General features: G+C 41.3%; 1 protein-coding gene across 2 annotated transcripts in view; it reads right to left on the bottom strand.

Annotated features, from left to right (window-relative positions):
- Window positions 1-22,182, bottom strand: part of LPCAT4 (lysophosphatidylcholine acyltransferase 4) — a 592,186-nt gene that overhangs the window by 536,932 nt on the left and 33,072 nt on the right. Inside the window, exon 1 of one of the 2 annotated variants that reach the window (XM_086923610.1) lies at window positions 11,396-11,416. The exons of the other annotated variant lie outside the window; for it this stretch is intronic. The gene's annotated coding sequence lies outside the window, so the exon portion shown is untranslated. Of the gene's footprint in view, window positions 1-11,395; window positions 11,417-22,182 lie in introns of those variants that run through there. 2 annotated transcript variants of the gene reach the window in all.

The raw sequence follows: 22,182 nt of genomic DNA, 5'->3' as shown, positions 1-22,182 counted from the left end.
GGCAAGCCATGGAAGCCAGTATCCTGATAAAACCTCAAAATGCAACTAGTTTTAACCACCAGCAAGAACACATTGAGCCTACCACCAGCTGCCTGCTCACATGTCCTAATTTTAGCAGATGTCCCCCTTCCCCCCTCATATCCGACCAACAGGAGACATGGGACCAGCTCAACAACAGAACGGTTCATTAGCTGAGCAAACAATCTTGCTTGAGCCTCTTGCATAAACCTTTTTAGAATGGTGAGGAGGGTGAGTCGGGCGAGTACATTCAAGAAAAGATATTGAGGGGGTCTGCATTATGATACATTTCCAGAACCCATCTAGTGTATGAAATATACTGGGAATGAAGGAATATAGCTGCCATACTGAGTCGTGGATTACTGCACCCCCCGTAGGATATATTTATAGACCTGTATTAGCCTACCAGCGTACATGTGCCCCCCCACCCCCAAACCAGGTGTTTCAGCCGACTTGTGTAAATAGGTTTACACCATTGAGTGATCTAGAGGACACTGAATGACTACAAGGTGAGACATCAGCTTGCCAGGAATTAGCATCTAACACTGCAATGTCTCTATTTCAACAGTGCAATCAATTTTACAGTTGCTCCCCCAGATTCATGGGCCGTCCCGCTGAGAATACCAAGTTAGAATGTGGCAGGGCTTCGTTTGAAGGTTGTCTGCCCGCATTGTGATACTTCATAAAGGGATACAACATTGTCATATTCCAGGAGATCTAGGACATATTTACCTTCTGTGGTTAATGGCTTTCAGTGCTATAGTGGGCCTACTATACCATCCCACGATGGTTGAGCATCAGGAGGTTTAGCCGTTTGGGTAAGCATAGCCATTTGGGGTTGAGTTGGGTCTTTGTAAATGTTAAATAGTAGTTTCCAAGTTGTACTGCTGAAGAGAGACCTTAATTTGTTTTTAGTTAACTTTTACACAAATTTTACCTACAACCTGAATAAAATATTTCCAGTGTTGTTTAATTATATTAATCTGCTGCCAGATGGAATCACCACTAAAGCGCAGCCAGCTCATCTCGGTCTGGTGGGAGATTTTAATGCGAGACTCCAAACTAGCACAACTTGGACCAACATGTGCCCCTCTGCAAATTCAGATCCCAGAAACCATGAGTTCTATCTTGCCCTTCTTGACTCAGCAAATATAATGGAGGTAGCTGGCACAAATGATTTTGCCCTGCCTACTTATAGGGGCAGGGGCAGCACCTCTCTAATAGATATTTTTACCGCACGCAATCTGGAATATATATTCTCCTAAGGAATAGTAATCCCTTCAAACTATAATGTCACAATCCCATTAAGATTATTCTTTCATTAACCTCAAAGGAAAAAGTTAGAGTAGTTAAAGGGGCAGGTAACCTCCAGCTAACAATAGACATTCTTAGATCGGTGTGGAGAATGTGTGAGACGGCCCACGTTTTTAACCAATCAAGGAGAATGCAGGATTGGTGGAGTTGTAGGGCTGTGAAATTTAATAAAAGATCTACTTGTCCATGAGGTAGGGTGCCTCAAATATACTTGCCCTGTAACAAAATCTACTTGTCCCTATCATGCAACGTAGTGTGGTGACAAATGATGGCAGCAATCTCATTATATAAGGGCGTTGATACAGCCTCTTATTATGCCAGGGCTAATACCATACTAGTAATTCCATTGTTTTGCCACCTTTCCGCAGATCTACAGACTGGGGCTGGAGGTAGCGGTAAGCAATAGTTCCGGAGTTAGAATGCCCTTTTGAGTCTGCGCAAACCTACTAGCTTGCATGTTTTACGGGTTTTCACCAGCTCTTCTCTAATCTTTTTTCCATACTGAGAAAGGTTGGAAATTTACTCCCGACAACAGCAGACATGAAACTTCTTCCAGGGTTGGGAAAAAAGTGGATAGAAGGAAAGAGAACTTTCAAACGCTCAGATTTTGGGATGAGAAAATCTACACATGCATGTTTGATCATGCTAAAATGCAGTTCACAAATGTTTTCTAGCACTATTATTTCTTCATCTATTTCTTTAAATTCTTGTGAAATGTATGAAAGCCGTAAATCTGCACTAATGCAAGGACATATGCAATGAGTGTACTTTTGAGATTTCTTTAAAGATTGGTCCCTTAATTAGGTCTGGTATTAACCAAGACCATTTGAGTTTATTAAAAATCTCTTTCTGTCCATCGATCGGCTGACTTCACTTTAAGTGACCGCATTCTGCTCTTTCACAAGGAGCATACTGGCACACACAAAAAAAATGTCAGTGCTTGGAAATAATAGAGCAATACGTGCTTTTCAAGACCAATTTTCTTTTTGCTTTCTGCAGATGCTTGTTATAATGGTGAGGGCCGGGCAGCTCCCATGCCAATAAGGTTTTACAAAAACCATGCCAAAACAAGACACACATTGACAGAACCAAAAGCCTGACCACTAATTTCATATCTACTGACTTTACCAATGCTGGTTTATTTTTTATGTTTCCAATAATATTGTTGTAACTGTTTACACCAGTGCGTCAATCATTTTTTAAACAAGAATGCAAAGAAATACCTACATTTTTACAGCATTTGACCCCAAACAATCTGCATTTTTGGGTGAACATTTTATTTTGAAGGCAAAGAATCATCCATTTTTCTTTCAAGCTTCTGCAAATATTTGCATCCAATCAGAGAGCATTCTGGAAACATTATACATAGCCTCACACTGCTAAACTTTGAAAACGTGTGTATAAATGTTTAGACTGGAACTGCCGTCAGCAGTGCAGTACGAGGTAACATTTCCTTAGAATGCTCACCCTAATAATGGCTTTGAATTAATGAACTATAAGTGCAAGTTCAAGCAGCATTAATGGATGAACACAAAATTAACTTAACTGCAGACAATGCCCTTCCCTGACCCATAATGTGGTACTGTAAACTGGCAGCCAAAGGGTTTGTGCTGCAGAGGGTTAGTCCTACTTGACCAAAGGACAAAATAAACATGAAAACGTGTTGTTCTTGACCCTAAATAATACGTCCTGGGACTCAGGCTACAGGAATTCAACACTCCTAAGTTGTGTTTAGTAGAGGAGGATGTTGACCGTCTGGTTGGCAAGGCATTTAATGGTCTAAGCTTAAATATTAAGAAAGCACTCCTTAAGTCTTTCCACCCCACAGTTATTTCCCCTAGATGGTTTAACCAGGACTGCTCGGTTGCAAATCGCTCGCTGCGAAGGGCTCTTGTAACTAAACCCAGGGACCGATCAGCGATGGCCATTTTACGAAAGCAATATAAAGAGGTAAACTCTTATTCGGAGGAAAGTAATAGCGCAACAATGGGATTTTCTAGTGCAGGCAGATCTTTATGAAAGACAGCATATTTTTTGGGTCTGCTGACTCAGACATTTCACGTAAAAATCAATCCATGTCTTCGATTACCTGCCACATTGCCAGTAAGACTGGGGAGGTCCACTTTGTAAAAATGTATGCTGCTCCCCCTTCAAATGTTGTATCTGTAATAAACACTAACAACCAGACAGGTTTTCAGCTAATCCTGTGGGAAGTAGAGAATGCCCTAAATCAGAGTGCGTTAGTGGCAAGACCTTGGGCTCGAATGGTGTCCCAATTGATGAATTTCTGGGGTCTATTACTGACCAATGTTTTTAATATTCTTGCCCAACCCCCAGTGCCGGCTTCTTGGACAACATCTATTATAGCGCCCATATTTTAAAAAGGTGACTGATTCCAACCTGGATGTTACAGGCCCATCTCATTGATCAATATTACAGTCAAAATCGTAGGGAGGGTAATATATAATAGAATTAAGGAGTTAATTAAAGCTGAGTCAGTCTTATATCCATTCCAGTATGGGTTCAGAAATAAAGTAGGGACTATTGACCAATGCCTGAATCTGAATATGGATCTTGGCAAATACACTGTTCCCAAACAAACCCCCCTCTATATTCCATTCATGGACCCAACCTCAGCATTCAACTGTGTCAATTGCTCTAAGTTAAGGCAAACACTCATCTCTCGAGGGCTGGACAAAGAACTTGTGCACTTTTCGGCATATCTGCACAAAGACATGAAAGCCGGGATCAGAATTAGCATTCAGGGAGAGGTATCTAGTGAAAAAGAGGTTTACCGTGGTGTGAGACAGGGACGTGGGTTGGCCCCTCTTATTTGATACATTAATGAGTTCACCTTTATTTAACTACTATTACCCCAGATGTACCCAAAATCAAAGGCATGTTGCTACCCACACTTTTCTATACGGGTGGCACAAATGCCAAAGTCACTGCATCTGTTGGTGCTTGCCTTTGTAGATTTTATGGCTGCTTTGGATTAATAAACAAATTTCACTAAATTACACATCATGGCATGCGGTCCAATGCGTTAACAGCTCTCAGCCCATTCTGTTGGCACCAACTGCTTGAGAAGGACAAGCACCATTTCTTACTTAGGGATTACCTGCTCTGCTACAGGATCTTGAACACCAAACACTGCACAACGCAGAATAAAGTTGTCAGGGGTAATCGGCTCCTTATATATTCTCCTGCAGCCAAAGAGGGTGGTTTGTTCATCCCTTTACTGCAGAGATACAAGTACCAATGTATCCATATTGCAATATATGGGGCCGAGGTGTAGGGAATTTCAAAATGCAAGGCCATCCAGCTCAAAGAAAATCGGTTCTGTCGGAAACTCCTCTCAGCCCCCATATCATCATCTCACTTAATTTGGCATGAAGAGCTGGGCCTGCCTTATTTGGAAGATCATATCAGAGCCCACCCGCATTATTGTGGCTGGCAATTAGCCGAAATGAGGAGGCCGTCCTATCAAGAGGTATTATACTGGACTCGCTTTCATATGATAGAGGTCTTTGAATTCCCTGGCTAGCGCTCGTTAACTGAAAATATTCTAAAACTGGTTTGCAGTGTGCTTTTATAGAGACGGAAACTTGAAATAATCTACGTAAAAAGCATGTACAACAAGCAATATTATTTGGAAGCGCTCCCTCAAATCAAATCATGGGATATTTGCTTTGTGCACATATCACTCGAAAGTCTCATGGTGCTGGTGGATGACTGAGAAGAACTAAATTTGGTGCAGTTAGATGTCGAACAGCCTTATCTTTAACTTCCTACGAAAACAGTTATGATCATTGGAATCAGAGGCAGTTATGAAAAGATTTCCCGTGACATTGATAGTATCTTATGGAGGAAAGGAAGTATGAGTTGCCATGATCTTATCAAAAAATTTGGAAAGGGAATCTATCCAGTCCTGGGAGGTAGAGGGTTGCGTCCGAACAGATGGAATAGAGAATTCTTTTAAGATTTGGTAGAGCTCTTTGTTTGAATTTGCTGCCTTCTCAATACGATTTAGGATAAATCATTGTTTTGTTTGCCTTATGTTTTCCATATACTTGTGATAAACACCTTTATATGACTCACGATCTATTGGGTCTTTCGTTTTTTTCTATTTCCGCTCCGCAGTCTTACAGGAGAGCTTTGCTAACTTTAATTGTTCAGTGAACCAAGGAGTGGCTCGGGATTTAATTGTAACTATGGTGAGAGGAGCAATTTTGTCCAGTGCATTAGTTATTGTTCTTTCTAGGGACATTGCGCTTTGATCGATGTCATCATTTAGGCTGGGTTGGACTGGACTGAAGGTGGTAGTAAAAAGGGGTAAGGTGACTTTGCGCCAAGCTCGACTTCAAACGGATTCCTTCCTGGGGACCGTATTGATGGTATGATCTAAAATAACAAATTTTAATAGGCAATGATCCGACCATAATAATGGTAATGGAGACTCAACCTTGACCTCTGTAGAGTTTGTTAACAGTAAGTCAAGTGTGTGACCCGCAATATGCGTAGACCCGATTACCAATTGGACTAGTTCCAAAGAGCTGATACTAGAAATTAACTGGAAATTAACTGATCAGTGTCTGGGTCCTGTAATAATTTTGCATGACAATAAAAATCTAACAGAAGGAAACAGTCTGAGGCTAATACATGTGGAGCGATTATCTCCAATAGTTTATATGGGAAAATCGTTTTTTAGGGCCGGGTGGTAGATATACTAATGCTCCTCTCCATGTTCCTCCTAACAGACCATCCATTTTGAAGACACATAGTTCCATTTTGTTTGTGCTTATGGATTCTAAAGAGGTGATGTCCACATCCGGAGTAGTGGCTATGAGTAGGCCACCTCCGCTATTCTTTTCTCTATCCATCTTATTATGTTGTAGGAAAAGCAGTGGCCACATCTGAAGAGGCATGCTCATGTAACCAGGTTTCGGTAATAAAACAGATATCTGGTCATTCCGAATCAATAAAACTCCATATTTCAACAGCGTGTTTAGGGATGGAACGCGCGTTGAAATATAGTGCTTTTAGTGGTTTGGAGATTTTAGTGCGATTATATTTACATGACACTTGGGTTTCGCAAGGGGAAGCTGGTAAGTTAGGACATGGAGTCCTATGCACCCCACTTGTTGTTACAACTTCTAGTGTGGCTAAATGTTTGAGAGATGAGTGGTTAAGATCTTTCAACTCCTGACTTGAGTATCTGAGCAGAGTCATTTTGATGGCTTACTAATTTAAAAGAAGAGACAGTATAAACTGTATTTAAAAGAAAACAGGCAGGAGTCCTGGTAGCGGTCTGGCGCGGACGGGTGCAGACAGGCTTGCCTTTGACGCGCCGCAGCGGGCGTCCGCTGCCATGCCCCGCCTTTTGTAGGGCTGTAAGGCTGGTAGAAAAATGCTAGAATGCTAACTACACTCCCGGTCGGCGAGCAGGCAGACCGGAAGTGAAACGGACGCCTTCTCGTCCCTCCTCACAATCGGCACAACCTGTGGCAGAGCGAGGACAGAGGCGACTGCTGTCAGGTAAGTGCTATCCAAAATATATTAAAAGTGAACGCGCGTGGCACAAATCCTTGTAATCCCCCCCTCGAGGTTGATATTGAGACTGTACCCAATCTTCCTCGAAGCTGAACCCTACAACTGTGCTGCAGATGCGCCTTGGGTACACTATTGGTATGGGGGGCTCCCCCCCCCACTTGTCTGTAAGTGTGAATACTGTTCTTTAGAGTTCGGAGATCCCCTGCGAGGGTATGTTGGCGGATTGTGCCTTGAATCTCTGTTTTGGAAAAAAACTTCTTTAAAAAAAGTGAATGCGGCGCTGATTAAAACAAGGGTGATAACGGTGCATGGGTAAAATATCACATATAGTTTCAGGTGTTTCTCAAGGCCTGACTAAATAGAATGCACGAGAGTTAGGGGAATACACATAACCTGTAAGAGTCGGTAGTGAGAGTCATGCGATCTGCGCTAGCAGAGTATCCACCGCCCTACCCAAAATTAAGCTAGGAAGAGGGGAGCCGCATAATCCAGTTTACCTCAGCTTGACTTTATCAGACTGTCCAACTGTCTTTGGTGCCTACGGGAGCGCTGGAAACGCTTTCCTAAGAAGATCTGGTTTGTTATATGGAGCTGTCAAATTAGGAAGGAGGGTTTTTTTTAATATTCGTCAGCAAGTTCGGGGCTGATGTGGGAGGGGAAGATACATTGTACACTCAGTGTAATACAGAACACATTTACACATACGTAACGACACAGGACCTGGAATAGCAGGTGAAACAAGTCAGACCCACCCCCCAGCATCCTAGCTACATGATCATGAGTGGCAGCAGAGCGCAGATACTACCGCTCCTCACATGGAATGAGAACCCCAGAAAAAAGGACAGGTCATGACATACATAGAACAACAGTGTGCAGATGCAGAATTTTGCAGGAGACACCTGCTGGGACAGCATGGCACTGCCCTCTTCATGCACTCAGTAGGCCACTGCTACATGATGTCCTACTCCGCATATGCCAGAGGAGTGGCGATTCTCATTAGACACGGAGTGGCATTCTTGCTGCTCAGCTCATATAGCTGCACAAGGACGCTTTATTTCAGTCTGGTTCACTGAACTGTGTGATTCTGTGGCCGTAGATTTTTCCACATAATTATGTATTTGCCCTCCCAGACTGGTGGACAATACACATTGGAAGCACTCAGTTGCGTGCCATTAGGGGCTAGCTTGATAGGCAGTCAAGGAGGTGCGCTTGGCATCGCTATTAAGGCCTGAAGAAAAGGTCAGGAACTGACACATAGCCCTGTGTGCTGTAATCCTGGACTGGGGGACCACTGAAACACAAGCGATTGTTAAAGGGAAGAGGCCAGAGCCCCCTATTTAGATGGTGCTGGGTGGGTCCCTCTGGTGACTAGTGGTGTTCCTAGGCTTCAGAGCAGGGACCCCCCCCCTCCCACCATCAAATTGATTGTGCCCACTTCTAATGGGTGCCTGGGCGTGGGACTGCTGTACTGGGCCTTTGGAGGACTGGATAGCTGACCGGGGCCAAAGTGTACATTGGCGCTGGTGTTCCTGGACACACAAATAGCTAAAGATAAACCGTTAAAGCCAGTAAAGGCCAACAGAATTGACAATAATGCCCAGCCCCTGCGGGTGGAGGGTGCAGCGGGCGAACAGTCAACCACCAATACCAGGTGGACAGTCAACTACCAATACTAACACTACCCCCCCCCCCCGCCGCCCCCCCCCCCCGGATCAGGGGTCACCTATGATGGCAGCGATCCTGGTTGAAAGTAGGGGCTCCAAGAAGATCAAGCTTGCAGAGATTAATACAGTCGCACTTAGACTGCAATTGCTCCAGGCAGATTTTCGAGGGTCTCGGAGGCTGAGAGTAATGTCCAGATGCTCCAAAAAGAGATGGCCGCCCTGAAAAGGTCGGCATCCGAGAAACAAACCTGATCGATCCGAATGGATGACAGGCTTGAGGATGCAGAACGGGGGATCCAGGAGGTAACAAAACCTCTTCTTTATTGGCTTCCTTAAGAGGGCACAGGTGCATCCTCTAGAGCTGTTTTTGAAGGATTAGATCACAAACACTCTGAAGCCAAAAGGACTCTAAATTCTACACAACTGAACGGGTGCCATCATAGCATGCTTGTTTAACTTTAGAGATAGGGATGGGATCCTACAGCATGTCCGAGTTCATGAAGCCCCCAGTTTGAAGAAAGGAATATCAGCCTTTCCAGATTACACCCTTAAGGTGCAGGACCTCTGTAAAGCCTTAATGCCGACCAAGAAACGGCTATGTGAGCGGGATCTTCACTACAGTTCTGGGTTTCCTGAAAAACTCATGGTACAACATGAGGGAGAAGTGTATTTGTGTCACTCCTTGTGAGGCTACTGACTGGCTGGCTACTCTAAGGGGGTAGACTCTGAGGACCACCAGGAAGCAAAACATCTCGCCCACGAGACATATGGGCACCTTTCTGAGGATTTCAACTTGCCACAGTAGTCTAGGGCAGCCATGCAAGTAGCCCTGACCATACCACTTGAAGTGGGTTGCACTTGAGGCGGGGGAAGGGGTTTGTGTCAGGTCTTTCAATGCATGCCAACTGCAGCTTATACAGACGCGGAGTCGGAAACCTGTTGATTACAATGATATTGTTATGTTGATTATCTCTATTTTTTACACTGAGAAAATGAAATGAAAAAAAAAAACAAGAAAAAAAACAGCCCAAATCAGTAGCCAGTGACTTTCTGAAAGTGACAGAATGTGGGCCTTAGTATCTGGAATTCCAAAGGAGCAGATCAGTATGCTCTTCACAGCTTATCCACATGCATCTCTGGGAAGAGAACACAGGTCGTAATCTTTAAAAGAAATCTGGGAGATATTTAAAAAAATATAATAATAATTTGAAAAGGCGAGGAAATGAGAGCACACTAGCACGTCTGGGCTGAACGGATGAAAATAGGTGGACTGGGGTGGTCAGCCTAAAAGTTAAAAAGTTTTATGGTGGGTGCAAATTAAAAGTAGATAAATATCACTTATAAGTGACATCATTCTAAAATGACAAGTTGTACAAAACCTACAATTAGTTCAAAGAAGGGAGCCGAAATTACGTTTGTATGATGCGGCAGCCATGATGCCCAGGTAAATTAGAGCCGTCTCAGCCAGAGTCTGAATTAATTGCAGGTGAGTGCAAGTCCAACACTCGCGGTTTCATACACCTACACCGTGACCTTCGCACTGAAGATGCATAAGAGCAAACTGCACTGGCGTTCAGAGCCGGGTGGGGCAGGGGCATGAGGAATAAAGGTAACTCAATGTCTGCTCAACTACAGCGAATTACCTTCCATCAACTGCTGTGGTCAGACTGTATTGTTAAGAGAGGCTTCCTGGTCAGACCAGCGCCGAGGACACTGTGGTCTGTAACAGTGTCCTTTGCCTCGGAGCGCTTGAGATCCAAATGACTTGATCAGGTCCCTTTTACAGTCCAGCTGTCAATAGCTGTAGTAAGATGCGCCTCTAGCAGGTGAAGACGTATGTGATAGTAAAAAGCAGGAGCTCCATCGCCGAGTAACGCACTCTTTTCTCAGTCAAAGCATACACGCAAAACAAGCCCCGTCTCAGTCAACGCATGTTTCAATGGTTCAGTTACAGAAGGGAGAATTCAGGTTCTTGGGCACTCACTCAATACCCACACTATTTCTAAAAGACTCAAGTGATGCTACGATTTAAAGTAGGGATGCCCACTAACATCCTCAATCAAATCCTAAGAGTTTTTGTAAAACATTACAGAGCTTTTAGCACACGCAAAATTGTAAACATATCAGTCTTAGTTGTTCCTGGTCTTGATTCTAAATGCTTTATTATCTTGAATCGTTTCAATGTAGCCCTTCTTAGCCAACATGTGTTTCGTCACAATCACGCATTCATAAGGGCTAAAATTACAAACAAAATAACCTCTCTGTTCTACCCTCTACATTACATAAACGGGAACATTTCCCATGTGCCTTCAAACGAGTTCAACATGTTGCATTCAAAAGCGGTTAGCATTATGTGACAACCCACATTACCGTAGACCAATCCCGCAAATCTCATTCCAAACTTTCTTCATCATGGAAAAGTGCACAGTTAGGCTAAAAAACATTTTATTTCAATATCTCATACGTTCTAATGGTATATTACATTCCACGATCGAGACTAGATTCTCAGCTACCTAATTCAAAGGTAAGGTCAATTAATCTTTTCTTATCTCTTTCTCAACCAAGACAAAACATGATGCCCCCATGCATGCTTGCCATACTACCACACCATCACGAAATCTACCCTATTTAGTTGTTAATTGTATCTCTAGTGAAACTGAAGCACTAGAGATTAAAATAGTGACTATGTCATGCCAAAATCATCACGAGGGATAGCAATGCATAATTGGAGTACCGGTTATATTTCACAAGATATCCTTGTATTCTACAAAGAAAAATAACCAACTCAGTGATTATGCCAATCCATTGCATATAAATCTATATATTTGTATGGTAAAATGTCATACCAGTCATCTGGATCAATATCCCCATTCCGGTTAGTTGAATCAAATTTCTGAAAAAAAACAACAGTTTCAGCTCAACTATTCAATAACTGCCATCTCCCTGAGCCCAATGGCGTAACCACACATCTTTAAACTCACCCAAGTAATCCCGCAAGATTTTATTGCGGGAAGTATTTACGTATATTCCTCATGTCAAGGTCTGTGCAGACAAACATAAAAACGAAGTCCTGTATCAGAAATATGTAAACACAGTGGTCATTTGCAAAGTGAACAGATCACCAATTCTCAAGCATTCACCCGCCACAATACCAAAATCCTCCACTGCTTGTACATATCTATTTGCGGCTTCCTGTGTAGATGCCATCTTTAAATACTGATCCAATTCGAGCTCAAAGGCTAACTGGTGTTTCTTTCAAAGTTGTCTCAATCAAGTATGCCTCACTATCGCAACCAAGCTTCGCATGAAATATCTCAGGCGCCACCTTTGAACATCTAATATAACTAAAAAAGTATACATACTAGTATATGTGTACATGTCCTAATTGAATATTACACTGTTCAATCCACCCCTTCGCGTGTATCTGTCTTTTCACGGCGTCCCATGTAGGCGTCATTGTTACATTCTATTTAGCTAAGTTTAAACTGTTTTGTTATCATGTCTCTTTAAGTGCATGAGCCATGTTATGTTTCCTATGATGTTCTGTATTCTTAACAGAGCTTTCCTCATACAGCATTCTGCTGCTATTGTCAGTTGTATCCTGGACACTTCTGTGTTAAGACTTGATGCTGTGCTGACCAATAAACCTACTTTAAATCTCAACTTTTCCTGGATTATTACAAAATTTGGCGACGAGGACAACCCTACTCCAGCCATCTTCAGCACAGGAGCGGAGTTTGAACCCAATTTCCTTAATTGTGGAAGAATTTCGAATTTTCTACAGTTTTCTACGCTTTGAGGAACTTTTTAAGAATCTCCTACTTCATTTTACCACTTTGGATTTTACTTTCTCAAACAAACTCCTTTTCTGGAAAACGATGTACTCTACTTTTGTTTTTACATTGTTTGCATCTTTTAATTTACCTGCTCGATGTATTTGGCTACTCGCGTTGGCCTTTCCTGGCAACCTCTTGTTTACTGATGCCTAGCAACCAGCTTCGCCAGTCACCTCTGTGACGAGTTGTGGAGAACGTGGATCTATCGTCATTGGACTGCTGGAGCGTCAGTGATCCTTTATTGTCCTGTTTGTGTTCCTCGTAAACAAACGACGCGTCAAAGTTTGCTATATTGTCACCGTGTGTGCGCGCTGCAGGCTTTGGTCCGCGCAAAGAGAAACACCGGCTTTTGCAAACTCTAAGGAACGTCATTGCGCAACGTTCAAAACGTCATCGCGCAACGTTCAAAAACGTCATCGCGCAACGTTTACCACGTGATATGAATCACGCAACGTGCGACGTGACTCCATCTTGTGCTTTACTTTGAGCTTGGTTGTATCCTAGCAACCATCACACAGGACTCCCGATTTCAATATCGGTTCGTTTCTTATTTATTTTAAGTGCTATTTTGAACTTCTTCGGCGCTTTTTGAAATACTTTTAACATTTTCAGCATTTCTTCATTTATTTCGTTTTATCAGCAGTTACAGTGTCACATTGGATTTGTTCTTCCAGTTACAGTTTCACATTGGATTTGTTCTTCCAGTTTCAAGTACATTTACCATTGACCATTAGTTAACATTTTGTCTAATACTTTACTGCTTTTATTTCTTTTTATTATTTTCATTCATTTTAAGAACATTAATTTTGTTACTCTGTTTATTGCTTGTATCTCATTTAGTTTTAACTTATTATATTTTGCATTATTGCACTATTTCAATATGCAGTTTGACCCTCCTGCTAAGTTTTTACAGGTCAAAAGGTGATCCTCCCATGCCTTGGTCAAGGTGGAAGGAGGAATTTTTCAATTATATGCGAGCTATAGATGGAGAACGCATGGGTGCGGAGAGGAAAAAGAGTATTTTGTTACATTGTTTAGGGTCCGAGGGACAAGAGATTTTTAGAACGTTACCTCCTTTATCGGTTTCTTCTGGAAGTGGTGATACCATGAATGTTTACACTGAAGCTCTTAGTAGATTAGAAAAAAGATTTAAACCTACGACTAATATTGCTTTAAATCGCTTTAAGTTTTATACCAGGGCACAAAAGCAGGAAGAATCTTTTGATGATTTCCTTACTGCTTTAAGAGCGTTAAGTCTTCATTGTAACTTTGGAGCCATGTGTGATGAAATGATCCGTGATCAAATTATTGTTCACGTCAAGAACAAAAAGGTGCAGGATAAATTGTGGTGTATAGGTGATCCTAATCTAGAAGAAACTATCGCTATTGCTAAATCAACTGAGATGTCAGAAAAATGGATGGACATAGTTGATAAACAAGGCTCTCATTCTAGTAAAAGTAATATAGATGAAGAAGTATGTATAGTTAAATCTAAGGCTGATGCTAAAAATGTTTTTCCTACTCAATTTAGAACCAAAAATTCTTACAGTTCTAATTATAGGAGAACAGATATTCCTAATACTAATACTTATCTTTCATGTTTTAGATGTGGTAGTAAATCACACATTGCCTCTTTCCAAGGTTGTCCTGCCATAGGCAAAACTTGTAATATTTGTAATAAATTGGGACATTTTAGTAATGTGTGTAGAGAAAGACGCTCTAATTCTCAGATTCGTCCAGGACAACCACACATACCCTCTAACACTATTACTCCCACTAAAGTGTCTGCACTTAATATTGCTGATGAAACTAAGCAAGATTTAGATTGTGGCTGTGTAGTCTCTATTCTTCAAACTGGATGTATAGTGTTAACTAGTAAGAAATCCCCAAAATGTATTTTTCAAGTTTTTACTACTAATATTGAGCTTATGGTAGATTCTGGGTCCCCATGGACCATAATTACCAGAGAATATTTCGATGAAAAACTACAATCGGTATGCAATATTTTCACTCTACAACCTTCAGATATATTTGCGGAGGGTTTCAATGGCAATAAGATTGATATTGAAGGGTTTTTAAAAGTTGCCGTTAAGTTTTAGAGGAAGATATGCTCTTATCAAATTATATATTGCTGTCAAGGGAGTCAATGTTCTAGGTTGGCATGACCAATGGGAACTTGGGATCACATTAAATCCAAGAGCCAAAGATCCCATATCTCTCTGCAGTGAACAGGAAATGATCAACTCTATTTGTTCAAATGACGAAAAGGAAAATATTGTTTCCTTTTGGAGCAATAAGTTTAGCAATGTCTTCTGTGAACATTTAGGGAAATTAGAAAATTTTTCACATAAGATTGTTTTAAAAGAAGGAGCTATTCCTGTTAAACAAAAGTTACGAGGAGTTCCCCTAAATGTCAGAGAGGAATTAAAAGAAATGCTGAATGATTTGTTAAAAAACAACATTATAGAACCCATTGAATCATCTGAATGGGTTTCGCCCATTGTTTTGGTGCGCAAACCGATCAAAAATTGAGAGTTTGCATTGATTTAAGGGCACTTAACTCCAATATTATCATGGATTGCCATCCCTTACCCAATATCAATGAACTTGTTTCTCTCTTTGATGGTGCGCAGATTTTTTCCACCTTAGATCTTAGATCTGCGTACCATCAAATTGAACTTACGGAAGATTCTAAAAAGTACACAGCCTTTATCACTCCCATGGGCCTTTTTTCAGTACAGAAGGATGCCTTTTGGCTTGGCATCGGCTGCTTCCGTTTTTCAACGTGTCATGTTCCAAATTTTCAGAGACCTTGATTTGTTCGTTAAGTGTTTTCAGGATGACATATTGATCTTTTCAAAAAATGAGGTTGAACATGCTTCACACTTAAATGAAGTGTGTAGTAGGTTAGAAAAATACGGTCTTACTCTCAAAGCACACAAATGCAAATTGTTTAGAAAATCTGTAGAGTATTTGGGACATACACTATCTGGGGAAGGTTTAATTTAAAAAAAAAATCTAATGTTGAAGCCATGCTCAAGGCCCCTGTCCCGATGTTATATACCTATTATTACCTTGCTTCTTTCCTGTTCTCTTGTGCTTGCAAGCACGAGAGATCTCCTTTGTCTTTGTTGTTCTCGAATGCCGACCTTCAGTCGTGAGGATTCCTTGCACGTCATACTGGACGTTGGCTTCCTAACGACTGGACGGCTCTGGTTGTGGGTGCTTTGGATGAATTTCTTAATTGAAATAAACCCACGATTGAACCTTCACAAGACTCTGGTTCGTATTTAACATATTTTGGCGACGATCTGGATTTTCCTGCACCCACCGCCAGTCAAGTCTTCAAGGCTCACCCGAACACTGCCGTTGTTCGTCTTCTGCCTCTTCTGCCTCCAGTCCAACTTCGTCTACTTCAGGTCGTATGCTTTAAAGCACTTTTCCGTCCATTACTCGGCTCCCAGTGCGGATTTCATTTCATTTCTTGGCCTTTTCCCCGGCGCCGTTTGAGACTGTCAGTTGCTGCCTCGCGCTTCATCACGCGCGTTCACTTTCAGCTACATTCTCGCGCTACTTCACGCGCGTTGCGCTCCAACCCTTCAATCAAGCCCACCGCCTTTCGAAAGTTACTTCATACTGTAACCTTGACAACGTCGCCGAGCGGCCATTTTCAAGCACAGCGATCTGCCAAGCCTTCGTTCAGTGTTACAATTCAGCGATAGGCACGCTTCACTGGCTTTCATTTCATTTTAATATTCACAGCGATATCCACTCTTTACTGCTTTCATTCTTCATTGAAGCGACCACAGCGATAGGCACGCTTTATTGCCTACCATGTTTATTTAATACCAAACATTCACAACTCAAGTCATCTTCAGCGATAGACACGCTTTATTGTCTATCAAAAATTCAATGATAGGCACCTTTCTTTTTCTTAAACTACATTTCTTCTATTTTAACAACAAAGCATTTACAAATGCACCAATTTAACTAAGCATCATATTTTGCTAAGGCATACTTATCTACAGGATTATAAAACATTTTCAAATACAAAATTATATTCTTTCATTTTATTTTACCATGGCTTCTTCTCAACAGTTTCAAACACCAGCTCCTTTTTTGCAAACTCCAGGAAAACCTCCTCTTGCCTGGCGCAACTGGCTCAAAGGTTTTGAGAACTATTTGGTAGCCATTGATGCTACTAAATATGATCCTCCTCGCAAGGTTGCTATTCTTTATGGATGTTTGGGAGTTGCTGCTCAACAAGTTTTTGAAAATCTTCCCCATATTCCTTCTCCTTCTGGTGATTCTGGTGACAATTGGAACGTTTATCAAGAAGCCATTGCTCGACTCAATAAACAATACGACGATGAGCCCAGTATTGTGTTGGAACGTCATAACTTTTTCAAACGCAAACAAAGTATTGATGAGAGTGTCGAAGACTATATTGCTCAACTCAGAATTCTGGCTTCTACCTGTGACTTTAGCGCTAGTACAGATACTTCCATCAGAGACCAACTTATTTTTGCTTGTTTTTCTAAAAAAATCCAGGAACGTTTGTTAAGTTGCAAAAATCCTTCTTTAACAGAAACAATTGATATCGCAAAAGGGATTGAGCGAGCAACTTATTCCTCTAAAATTTTACAAGAAAGCATCTCTCAACCTTGTGTTCATTTGGTTGATCAAGCTTCTAATTTCACTTCTATTGACCTGGTTAACAATTCTTCAAGACAACAAAACAGGAAACCCCTCATTTGCTATAGATGTGGGTCAAGAAACCATCTTGGCAATTCTCCCTCTTGTCCTGCTTCTGGAAAAAAATGTTCTTCCTGCAAGAAAATTGGTCATTTTCCATCTGTGTGCAGGGGTCGCAAAAAATTTACTAGAGTCAATAATATTGAATTTCAAGAGAATTTAGAGTCTTGCTCCACCAGACTCAATGATGTCATGTTGTCTATTGAATGTGATTCTCTTGAATTTTCTAACATGAAGAGTCCCTTGTGTGAATTGTTGATTGGTACAATCTCAATCAAAGTCAAAGCTGATTCTGGTTCTCCCATCACCATTTTATCAGATCTCACGTTTTATGCTAATTGGGGTCAAAAAGTTGTTCTTTCCAAATCAGATGTCAATGCAAAGGCTTTTGGCGAGAAGGACATCGATATGCTGGGTTTCTTTTATTCAAACATTGCTTGTCTGGGCAGATACACCTTCACCAAATTCTATGTTGCTCTTAAGGGCAGAGATATCGTAGGTTGGTTTGACTTAGCCAGAATGGGTTTGATTCTCAAACCTGGCTCTGATGAACCTATTGCTTTAGGTGATATCCCTCATGACTACTACACTAGTCATGATTCTGGGAACTTCCATATTTCAGATCTTTCCTTTCCCATAGTCAAAATGGACAATTTACTAAGTTCTTTTCCAAACTTATTTAAAGATAAGGTTGGTACAGTTCTTGGTTTTAAGCATGAGATTAGACTTAAACTCAATGCTCAACCCATTATTCACAAAGTTCGTTCTCTTCCTTTGAGTGCAAGAGATGAACTAAAAGGTGTTTTGAAAAATCTATGTGATGAAGGAATCATTGCTCCCTGTGACTCGTCAGAACGGGTTTCCCCAATAGTTTTAGTTCGTAAAAAAACTGGGGAGGTGAGATTGTGTGCTGATTTACGCTCACTGAATAACAATATCATCGTGGATTGTCATCCTCTTCCCAAAATTCATGACCTATTGGCTAATTTGGGTGGGGCTAAATTTTTCTCTCTCCTGGACCTTAGGTCTGCTTATCACCAAATTCCCTTGTCCCTTAAATCTCAAGAGTTAACAACCTTTATCACTCCCTTTGGTGCTTTCAAGTATCTTAGGCTTCCTTTTGGCTTGGCCTCGGCTGCCAGCATTTTTCAAAAACTGATGGACAACTTGTTTCAAGACATTCCTGGCGTGCAAGCGTATCAAGACGATATTTTGATCTACGCTAACGACTCTTCTCAGCATAATCACACTCTTAACACTGTCTTACAAGTGTTGGAAAAAGCTGGTATGAATGTTAGACATGACAAATGTAAGTTTGGAGTTCAAGAATTAGACTACTTGGGTCATTCCCTTTCTTCCAATGGCATTAAACCCAAATTCTCTTTAATTAAAGCTATCAGAGATGCCAAACCTCCCAAGGATAGAGACGCCCTTCGCTCCTTTCTGGGTTTATCAGAATACTACGCCAGGTTTGTGCATGGTTACGCACAGATTGTTGAACCTTTGAGAGCACTCTTAAGGAAGGGAGTGAAATTTGTTTGGTCTGAAGACTTGCAGAAAGTTTTTGACCAGGTTAAGAAGATCATTGAAGACTCACCTGCTTTGCATCCTTTTTCCGACGGCTCAAAGTGTTTTATCACTGTTGATGCCAGTCTTACTGGTTTGGGTGCCGCTTTGGGACAATGGGTCGAGGGCAAAGAACATACGGTTGCCTTTGCATCCAGAACACTTCTTTCTGCTGAAACTAGATACAGTACGGTCGAAAGAGAAGCTCTGGCTTGCGTTTGGGCTATTCAAAAATTCAAATCTTACATTTGGGGTCGTGAGTTTGAGATTTACACAGACCACAAGCCCCTTATGCACATGCTTTCCAACAGTACTTCAAATAGGGCTTCTGCCAGACTTGTTCGTCTTCTTTCCAAACTCCATGAATTCCATTTTGTTATCAAGCATATCTCTGGGGGCAAGAATTTCAGGGCAGATTGCCTCTCAAGAATGTCTTTAACTGATGATTCTATTGTTGATGATGATATTGAGTGTGTTGTTGCCACCATTGATGCAATTGCTGAATGTCAACCTATTTCTGAAGTTCAATGGAATTTAGCTTATAAAAATGATGTAATTCTCTCTAAAGTTAAGGAGTTTATTGTCAACAAATGGCCTGAACGCAGAACTCTGTCCTCTGAGTTAAAAGGTTTTGCAAATGTATCTGAGGAACTTTCTTTAGTCAATAATATGGTCATGCGTAACGATTTATTTGTTCCTCCTCAGTCTGTTCGTGATCATATTATTCGTTCTGCTCATCAAGGTCACCTTGGTATTGTAAAGACTTGTCAACGCATTAAACAATTTTACTGGTGGCCTTCCATGGACTCATTAGAAGGATGATCGATAATTGTACTCAATGCATACTCTCTGACAAACATTGGAAAACCCTTTCCACCCCTTTATGTCCTGTTACCCTGCCGGCTGGTCCATGGGACAAAGTTGCTTCGGACTTTTCTGGCCCATATGACGTTTTACCTATTGAGAACAAGTTTCTAATTCTTCTTGTTGATTACTACACCAAGTGGCTCTATTATTCCTTTTGCAATTCTGCTTCTACTGACAATGCTGTTAAATTTTTACAGTCCGTTTGTGATATTGAGGGCTTTCCCAAAACCATTGTTACCGACAATGGTACTCATTTTGTTTCACAAAAAATGTGCTCTTTTCTCAAAACTCAGGATATTTCTCACTACAAAGTTGCCTTGTACTCACCCTCTTCAAATGGTTTGGTTGAAAGGTGTAATCGCATTATTAAGGAGGGTGTTCAAACTGCTATTTCTTCTAGGCTAGATCCTTTGCCTTTTGTTCATGACAAAGTGTGGGCTTACAATACCTCTCCACACTCTACAACTGGTGTCTCACCTTTTACCTTAGAAAAAGAAGAGTTCATTCTTTTCTCAATCCTAGTTGGTTGTACAAGGATTGTGATTCGTCTGAATATTCTTTTTCTGTTCAAGATCATGTGAGTGCTAAACAATTGTCCATGAAATCACGTTTTGATGAAGGTAAACATTCTGTTGATCAGCCTTTGCAAAAAGGGGACATGGTTCTCATTAAGAATCCCAAAAGAGTTTTAAAAGGGAGGTCTAAATTTTCTTCTCCAAATTTGGTCACACAAGTTAGCAAAGCTTCAGCTCTTCTTGATGACAAGGGATGGTGGAACAAGCGGATTCTTGTTAAGGTATCTCCACTCCAGGCCCATGTCATCAAGGAACATGCCACTTCAGAGTCTGAGCACTGTGATTGGTTTGGTTTGACTTTTGTTCAACCACCCACTTCCAATCCCGTTGCTGAAACTTCCACGTCTTCTCAGGCTGTGGTTCCTGTACATTCCCCTTTTCCCTCAGAAACGGTTCCTGCATCTTCTGCAATTTCACGGTTTGTTGTCCCTGTAGATTCATCATTACCACACGATACGGTTTCCAAAGAGACCTCTGAAGTGGCAACAAAAAGAGCTTTTCGCTTGAATCAGTTATCTTGCAGATTGAGAGACTATGTTTTGGAGTAACTTTGTATTTTCTCATGTTTGTTTTCTTTGTTACCCTTCTTAGAGGGGAAGATGTTATATACCTATTATTACCTTGCTTCTTTCCTGTTCTCTCGTGCTTGCAAGCACGAGAGATCTCCTTTGTTGTTCTCGAATGCCGACCTTTAGTCGTGAGGATTCCTTGCACGTCATTCTGGACGTTGGCTTCCTCACGACTGGACGGCTCTGGTTGTGGGTGCTTTGGATGAATTTCTTAATTGAAATAAACCCACGATTGAACCTTCACAAGACTCTGGTTCGTATTTAACACCCGAGCAATAAGGAACAATTGTTATCGTTCTCGGGCATGTGTGAATACTACAGCAAATTTGTGGTTAATTTTGCTACCAAAATGGAACCATTAAGAAGGTTATTGAGACAAAGTAATGAATTCGTTTGGGAAGCTGAACAAGAAAAAGCCTTTACCGATATTAAAGCATGACATTGTCAATTCACCAACTTTGAAACCTTTCAGAATGGGTAAGAAATGCATCATTACCACTGACGCTAGTTTGTACGGTTTGGGTTGGGTGTTATCTCAAACTGATGGGGTCACGGAATGGAATGTGGCTTTCTCATCTAGGACATTGAATGAGACGGAACGCAGGTATGCTGTTATTGAACGGGAACTGCTTTCCTGTGTGTGGGAAATTGAACACTATAGGATTTACATTTGGGGTAGTGAGTTTATTTTGAGGACCGACCACAAGCCGCTTGTACATATCTTATCAGTTGGTGGAGGTTGGAACTCTACAGCAAGGATTGCGCGTTTGGCATCTAAATTACAAGAATATCATTTTACTGTGGAATACATTCCTGGAAAAAAAAATGTCACTGCGGATTGCCTTTCACGTCTTCCTTGCCAAAATCAGGAAGATAAAGTCAATAGTTTTAGTGAAGTTGATTTTGTTTTAAGTTTGTCCGATGTGGTTGCTTCCCAATATCAGGATATCACAGAACAATTTTGGTTGAAATGTCAAGATGAGGATGAGAGGTTCGGAATGTTAAAGAGCTATCTTTTCAAGGGTTGGCCCAATAAAACCAGTGTCAGAGATGATTTGCTTCCTTTTTATAATATAGCCGATGAATTGTGTTGTGAAGGTGATTTGATTTTCAAGTCTGGAAAATGCATTCCACCAGTGGGTGTACAGGAGCTTATTCTCAAGTTGGCGCACAAAACACATCCTGGTATTTCAGCCATGAAGCTTTTGATAAGGCTGAATTTTTGGTGGCCAGGAATGGACAGGTATATTGACCGTACAGTCAGGGAGTGTAGCGAGTGTTGTACCAAGGATAAAATGTTAAAATTGCATATTCCTCCACTTAAAACTGTCAAGTGGCCTGAGTTTCCTTGGAACAAAATAGCTTTTGACATTTCAGGTCCCTTTCATATATTACCTGAAGCCTCGCGGTTTGCTTTGGTCATGATTGACTACCACTCTAAATGGCCTGAAGTTAAATTTGTGGC

Source organism: Lissotriton vulgaris, chromosome 5 (genome assembly GCF_964263255.1).
Source record: "Lissotriton vulgaris chromosome 5, aLisVul1.2, whole genome shotgun sequence".
NCBI classification, from domain to species: domain Eukaryota; kingdom Metazoa; phylum Chordata; class Amphibia; order Caudata; family Salamandridae; genus Lissotriton; species Lissotriton vulgaris.
This window is presented reverse-complemented; position numbering and strand designations above follow the sequence as displayed.